Consider the following 7,542-nt stretch of genomic DNA (forward strand, 5'->3'; position numbering starts at 1 on the left):
TCAGATTTCAACCCATTCAAAGGGGTTTCCCTGACCACCTCCATGTAGACCCCTTCCCTCTCTGCTTTATCTCTTCCTTTGTTTAGTTCCTGCATTGAATTTCTTTTTTTTCTATAATATAATTTATTGGCAAATTGGTTTCCATACAACACCCAGTGCTCATCCCAACAGGTGCCCTCCTCCATGCCCATCACCCACTTTCCCCTCTCCCCCACCCCCCCATCCACCCCCAGTTTGTTCTCAGTATCCAAGGGTCTCTTATGGTTTGCCTCCCTCCCTCTCTGGAACTTTTTTTTTTTTTTTTTTTGCATTGAATTTCTTCCAACCAGCAACGATTTCATCCGTTTTTCAGTACACTTGTTGTGTTCATATTTTTCTCTCTTCCAGTAAAGTGTAAGCCTCAGCTTGAGGTCAGGGGTGGAGTTAGGCACAGAGCAGAGCCCAATAATCATCCGATGTTAAATATTCTAACTCCTAGAAGACAGGACCTCTCATTTCTGAGCCCCTGCTTTCTTGGTTCAGCACCGAGGACTGCCTGTCTTGTCCGGAAGCCAGCTTTTCTGACCTGCCTTTGCCCCCGAGCAGCTGTGACCTCCAGGTTTCTAACCAATCAGTAGGGCGGAGGGACCCAATTGTCTCCCTGAGGTTTTTTTTTTTTTTTTGGAATCAAATAACTGCTACACTGATCTCTGACATCTCTGGGGCTTCCTCTGATTGTAGAGTTGTTAAAGCCTTTTTGATTATGACTCCCTCAGCAATAATAAATTTTATATCACAACTCACTGTAGGTACTTAATCAGGAACCGTAGTATCTTATATGAAACAAACAAACACTAACTTGTTTTCAGACCCTACTAATGGTTGGTAACCTGAAGTTTGAAAGGCTCTTGAGTTAAGATATTTTGTCCCATGCAATCCCCTATTACACTATGCCTTACTTGGGAAACTAGTTTTATTAGTGATGGTAACGATGATAACAAATAATACGTAACAATACAATTAAGTAGGAAATCGAACACATACACAGCCCTTCAGAGCACACCGAATGCCATCACACAGAGCATCTCATGTATTTCTATTGTGTCAACTCTCCTGAGGGTAAACCCACTTTTCCCACGAGGAAACTAGCTCCGAGGGCAATAACATATCTGGGACCACTTTGCAAGCTAGTGCGGCAGCCAGGGCTCAAGCCAGGATTTCAAACTGCTGGTTCGGACCTCTTTCTCCTCGTTAAATGACGATGAAAGATACGGACAATGTAGATGAATCATCTTTGTTGCTCTGCCAGAGACGCCTGGCCTTCCACACGGCACAAACGAGACCTTCCTTAGACCCACTCCCATGTCTCCTCCGGGGCAGAATTAATCAGTCCTGTCTTTGCATTCCTGCCGCACGTTATTCTGACTTTGATGATAGCTCTTTCTCATGCCCCGTTAATGTGTGCTTTCCCTGCATAATGTGATGCTTGGATACAGTGGGTGGTCATTAATTCATTTACAAAGTAACATTCCTTGTACTCTATGTTCTACATCTTGGCTGTGCTCTGAGTACTTACTGAATAGCAAGCTGAAATACCCGGGAATGCATCAGTATTCCTCCTCATCTGCCAATTTTGTGGGAGGAATCAGAACACACACTCCACAGGGACAGTGTCAGAAGATGGGGTTCTTCCAGCGGTTTGATGACTTTTGATGGGACCCATAAGGGCCGTGGTATCCACAGGAAGCGTTGTTCATCCCTGCACACAGTTGCATAAGGAATGAACAGTGGCGCTATGAGTAGAATTGTGTAGTCAGGTAGACTGCAGACAGTGTGATGCTCAGTGAGGGCATCACCTGGGGACAGAGAAAGGGCAGGATTTTTATATATGTGCCGGTGAAGACTTACAAAATGCAGAAAGCGTTACTCTGTGTCTTGAGCAGCAGGGATCGGATTGCATGGAGCATGCAGGGTTCTTTGGGTGGTATTAATTGATACAAGGTCAAGAGTGAGGATTCTGGAGTTAGAGCACCCTGTGTTAGGGCTGGTCCCTTCTTTAACCTTCCTTCCCTCCCCCCTCTCCATTAATCATAAGTCTGACTCAGTGCTGGTTAAACTGCCAAGTCCTTGTGCTTCGTGGGGCTTATATTACAGTAGGAGAGAACAGATAACAAGTATATAAAAAATATACAGTAATTTCAGGTATAGATCATTGCTATGCAGAAAGTAGAGCACGGTAATGAGATAGAAGGTAACTGGGTGTCAGAAGGGGCTTCGTTGGGGCACCTGGGTGGCTCAGTTGGTTGAGCGTCCGACTTCCACTCAGGTCATGATCTCACGGTTGGTGCATTCGAGCTCCGCGTCGGGCTCTGTGCTGGCAGCTCAGAGCCTGGAGCCTGACTTCTGTGTCTCCCTCTCTCTCTGCCCCTCCCTCGCTTGCACTCTCTCTCCCTCTCTCTCTCAAAACTAAACATTAACTTAAAAAAAATTTTTAAATATCTTATTTTGCTTACCTTTCATATATCAGGTGGTCTGGATTCTTAGCTGGGATCTTTAAAGGTTGTACTCAAGGAAAATCAGGGAGCGCAACAGAGGTAGTCTACAGCAATTATGTGGGAGAAAAAAGGGAAGATTTTATGCAAGTGTCTGGCCTCTTAACCAGGCTGCATGTGCAATCATCTTCATCTTCTTTAATTGCTTAAATTATGAAGTGTACTAAAAAGTCCTGCGCATGATAAACAATAACCCTCCAACCCCATATATGCTTCATAGATTATTCAAAAGTAAAAGAAATAAAATATAAAATGGAAGCCCATATTCATTCTCCTTCTCTCCCAAGACAATGAAGATCTAAAACTTGTGTACATCTTATCTGACCATGCTTTTGCATTTTGCCCATACACACATAGCTCTGTAAGCAATATATATATATATATATAATTTTTGTGTATCCTGTGGGGTTTGCCTGGGTTTTGGTGGTTTTATACAAATGAACATTTTTGGAATTTGGTCCCCTCATTCTCCATTACGTGAAAAAATGTTGCGTTCGATCATTTTGATCGCTGAGCAAGTATCCTGCAAATACATCACCATCCATCCATTTCTCTTGATGGACAGCTGGGTTCTTTCCTTCCTGCTCAGTCACTGTCACACACTATGCTGCGCCTGCATCACCGGCCATGGGGCAGGAGAGCAGACCACGCCCGACCTCATCGTCACCGGATAATATCCGACTGCTTTCGAAGTGGCGTCCGTAATGGAGGTCACCGCTAGTGGCTGCGAAAGTTGTCACTCCTCCAGAGTCTCACGAATATTAGCCCTTCGCTTGTCTGTGGCATCTGTTGGTTTTGTTGTACTTCTCTCCTTTCTGGTGGGATGTACCCCTTTCCAGATGCCCATCTGGCCAAGTCGTCCCGGCCGGGCTTTTCTGACATGCAGCCAAATGCCATTCCTAACAGAGACAGGCATGTTTGGCCAGCGTTGACGGGCTTGCCAGGAATCACACTGGGGCTCAGAGAGAGGGAACTGGGGGAGGGGGGTGGAGGAGAGGAGGGGGGCGCCTCAAAGGACAAACTTCATCAACTTCACGATTTTCCCAGGGATGCTAAAGAATGTTCTAACTCAATTTAATGCCCAACTGGCCAAGCTCAACCCTAACAAAACTATATTTCTCCAAATTTAGATCTGTTCTGCCGACCCATGGCTCCTCCCCACTGCCCACCTCTATGTGCTGTGCATGGAGGGACTCTCTGGGCATCTTGCCCAAGACATTCCAGAGAGTCAGTCTGGGCTTAAGGGAATCCTCGATGCAGGGGGCGCCTGGGAGGTTTAGTCAGTTAAGCGTCCAACTCTTATTTTGGCCCAGGTCATGATCTCACAGTTCATGAGTTCAAGCCCTGCATCAGGCTCTGTGCTGACAGCACAGGGCCTGCTTGGGATTCTCTCTCTCCTCTCTCTCTCCCTCTCTCTCTGTGCCTCCCCCACTCGTGCTCGCTTTCTCTCTCAAAATAAATAAATAAAGATTAAAAAAAAGGAAACCTCGGGGCACCTGGGTGGCTCAGTCGTTTAAGCGTCTGACTTCAGCTCAGGTCATGATCTCGCAGTCCATGAGTTCGAGCCCCGTGTCAGGCTCTGTGCTGACAGCTCAGAGCCTGGAGCCTGCTTCGGATTCTGTGTCTCCCTCTGTCTCTGCTCATGCTCTGTTTCTCTCTCTGAAAAACAAATAAAAATTTTAAAAAAATTTAAAAAGAAAGCTCTATGCAGTTGGAATCCTGCAAATCTTTATCACGTGCCCACGATGAACGGCTCACTGTGTTTTCCATCAAATCGGACGTATGCCCTTTGAGAGCCAATTAACAAAGTGATTTTAAAAAGAAACAGATGTGTCACTGCCCACCTTTCTCTCCTGAGGACCCCACACCCGATCAAGTGACAGTTGTTTCTCAGCTTCCCAGCCAGAGTTGACTTTAACGCCCCACCGACAGAGTCACCGGGGGAGGTCTGGGGGTCTGCCGCCTGTGGCCCGACCACGTGGCCGTACCTTTGCTGGGGATCCCCCGCAGGTGCCCTCCGGCCTCTCCCTGCACATCATGGGGAGAGCTCCTGCCGTGGGCTTCAACCACATTTGGGCATTAAAAAAAACACAGATGGCATTGTGGTTCCAGGCTAATTGCAGCATATTTATCTGATGATCGATTCTCATTATGCGCTCGTCAAACGCTTATGGAAACAAGTGGTGGCCCCATCCCTACGCCTGTCAGGTCTGGTTAATAAAAATGGGCCAAAACAACCCTCAAAAACTAAAGAGAGGGAAATTGCTGGGCTGAGAGGAGTCTTGGGACCAGGAGGCGGGAGGTAAAGAGGAAGGAGTGTTTCCAAGTAGGTCGTCAAGACGGCTCCAGGTCTGACTGGCTGTGCTTTACCCCGGGGACGTTCTACCTCTGCTCAGGGCCTGGGGCTCCCCCGACCCGGGTGGCCGAGCAGAGAAGAGCTGCCTGTCCGGTCTCCGGGCCTCCCGGTGCCCTGCCGCAGTGAACTTCCTCGGATGGGCCTCGCACATGCCGTTGAACAGCTTCTGCTCCGGCTGCCAAGCTTCCCCGGGCCTCCCCACCATGCAGTCGGATAGGATCCAGGCGTCAAGAACACAGGCTGAAGACAGGCTACGCAGGTTCGATCCCAGGCCCTTCCCCTATCTGCCTCGGCCCTGCACAGATGGCCTGTCGCTTCCCAGTCTGGGTGGACACCAGTAAAACAAGGGAGGGGAGGAGCATTCGTTCTGCACGCTCACCCGGGGGCCCATGCACGGTGCCCGCCTCCACCCAGGCTCTCAGTCAGTGTCAGCAAATGACAGTCACGGTGCCTTTGACACATGCTTGTCTCTCTCCTTTCACTGGCTCGAGAGCGGAGACACTTGGCTCCCAGAATACCTCAGCATCTCACACCCAGGACACGCTTAATAAACTTGCTTTGGGTGAGTATGTTGATGGAAATTGCCCCTGAGAACCAAGGACAGCGTCCTTGGTTGAAATCCTGAATGCTTCATTCTCAAGAGGAGAGTGGAGGGCGGGGGAGGGGGCATAGGTAATTTATAGCACCATAGTCCATATTATCATACAATTTTATGTTTAGAAAGTGACTATAAAATCGGAGGGCAATACAAGCTACAGTCAAAACAAATCACGGAGAGACTCTTTGTGGCCAGTGGGCGAGGTTTTAAAGAAATATCATAGATTCCATAAACCTCATCAACTGTGTCCACTTCCATATTTTCCATGGAAAAAGTGAGACTCTGACAGGTTCCCTAGTGTGCTGAGGGGGTCTGTGGCTGGCAGCTGTCACCCCTGAAACCAGTCCCCTCCTCTGTCCAACATCATTTAGCAATAGTATGTGCTCTGGTCTCTGTCCTCAGGGAGCACCCCCTTTCTGGGGGGAGGGGAGTGGAAACAGCAGCTCTAGCCGGTGAGCAGTCCGTGGGGGCACACAGGATGCCACCGGAGCACTGGGGAGGGAGGTCTACCGTCTGCACACCGAGAATGAGTGGGGCATGTCCTCTGACGGGGGAGCGGGGCACAGCAGGTGGAGATTCCGCGCATGGGCACAGAAGCGTCAAAGCAAAACGGTACGTTTAGGAACCATGACTCCTCTGGCATTTTTTGGTGTCCACTCTGCCTGGCTTGTTCTGTGCGTGGTGTGTTCAGCACCATGTTAAGTTGGAAGCCCTGTGAGGACTAAGCCTGGCCTGGCCTCCTGTTTTCTGTACCAGGCCAGGTGAGTGCTGACATCCCTGGCCAGAAGAAGGCCGTGGCTCTTGCCTAAGTGGGTTCACTGTCATCCAATAAAGGATGGCCACTGGCTACAGCCCACCGTGGCTCTGATGACAGGTTCCAGCCTTCTGGATTCAGAGATGCTATTTCCTTCGTGCCTCGGTACTTTTGCTCTAATATCTTCCACTCTATCTTATGCCAAAGAGGACTTGAGACATCAACTCCTTCCCCCTGATATCCCACTACAGGAGGCCAGTCGATGGGAGCAGAGCTTGGGCCACCGTTAAAGATGTAGGCCGTCGATGCTACACTGGGTCCCTTCAATCAGGCTATGTGACTAACCCATCCCCGGGACCCACCTCTAGCAACTCTGAGTGCAGGACCTTGGCTTTGAGCCACTGGGATTTCTTTTTTCACCTCCCTCTCCCCCTCCTTCCCACTCCTTTGCTGTCTCCTGGCCCCGTTTCCCAGCTGCCATCTTGGCCTGTGTTTTGGAAGATTTCTCTCCATCGAGCTTACCTTAGGATTGGAATGTTTCTCCCAGCTCCACGTCTGTCTGAGGCTATGGCTCCTCCAGTCAGGTGACAGTCCCACAACCCAAAAGGATTTTTAGAGCCCACTCCCGGGTTCGTGTCTTCAATTTTATGGGTTGGCGGATTAATTTATGGAAGCATTCATTCATCAAATGTTTATTTTTGTCATCATTCCAGACTGGAGGTTGGAAACCAGAAGTATTACCAATAATCAGGGGATGACAGTCTCTGGAGGAGCAGAAACCCAACAAGTGCAGGAGGAAAATCACAAACAGAACACCAAAATAGCTCTAAAATTCCAAAATGATTTTCATTTACACTAGTTGCCTTGATTCTCCCACCGTCCAAGTGACTTAGTTATTATAACGATTGAAGTTTCGCAGAAGAAGCACCTGATCTTCAGAGAGGTCAACTAACCTCCCAGGATCACACAGCTATTGATTAGTTAGGAGAAGTGAAAATTAAACGCAGGTCCCTTGAACTCACACCTGTGCTGTCGTTCCATTGAAAGATCTGTCTATGTAAATAAAAATGTAGGGGCGCCTGGGTGGCGCAGTCGGTTAAGCGTCCGACTTCAGCCAGGTCACGATCTCGCGGTCCGTGAGTTCGAGCCCCGCGTCAGGCTCTGGGCTGATGGCTCAGAGCCTGGAGCCTGTTTCCGATTCTGTGTCTCCCTCTCTCTCTCTGCCCCTCCCCCGTTCATGCTCTGTCTCTCTCTGTCCCAAAAATAAATAAACATTGAAAAAAAAAAAAATTAAAAAAAAAAA

The 7,542-nt window shown here is 48.6% G+C and overlaps 1 long non-coding RNA gene across 1 annotated transcript; it reads right to left on the minus strand.

The window, feature by feature from the left end:
* Positions 1–1,738: 1,738 nt before the first annotated feature.
* On the minus strand, positions 1,739–4,148 carry LOC147571807 (uncharacterized). The gene is made up of 3 exons (XR_015246501.1): positions 4,028–4,148; positions 2,493–2,578; positions 1,739–1,835 (listed from the first exon to the last, which is right to left on the minus strand). It is a non-coding gene; the product is annotated as an uncharacterized LOC147571807 (long non-coding RNA).
* Positions 4,149–7,542: the final 3,394 nt, after the last annotated feature.

This window comes from Puma concolor, chromosome F2 (genome assembly GCF_028749965.1).
Source record: "Puma concolor isolate L17-30 chromosome F2, mPumCon1.1.hap2, whole genome shotgun sequence".
Taxonomy (NCBI): Eukaryota; Metazoa; Chordata; class Mammalia; order Carnivora; family Felidae; genus Puma; species Puma concolor.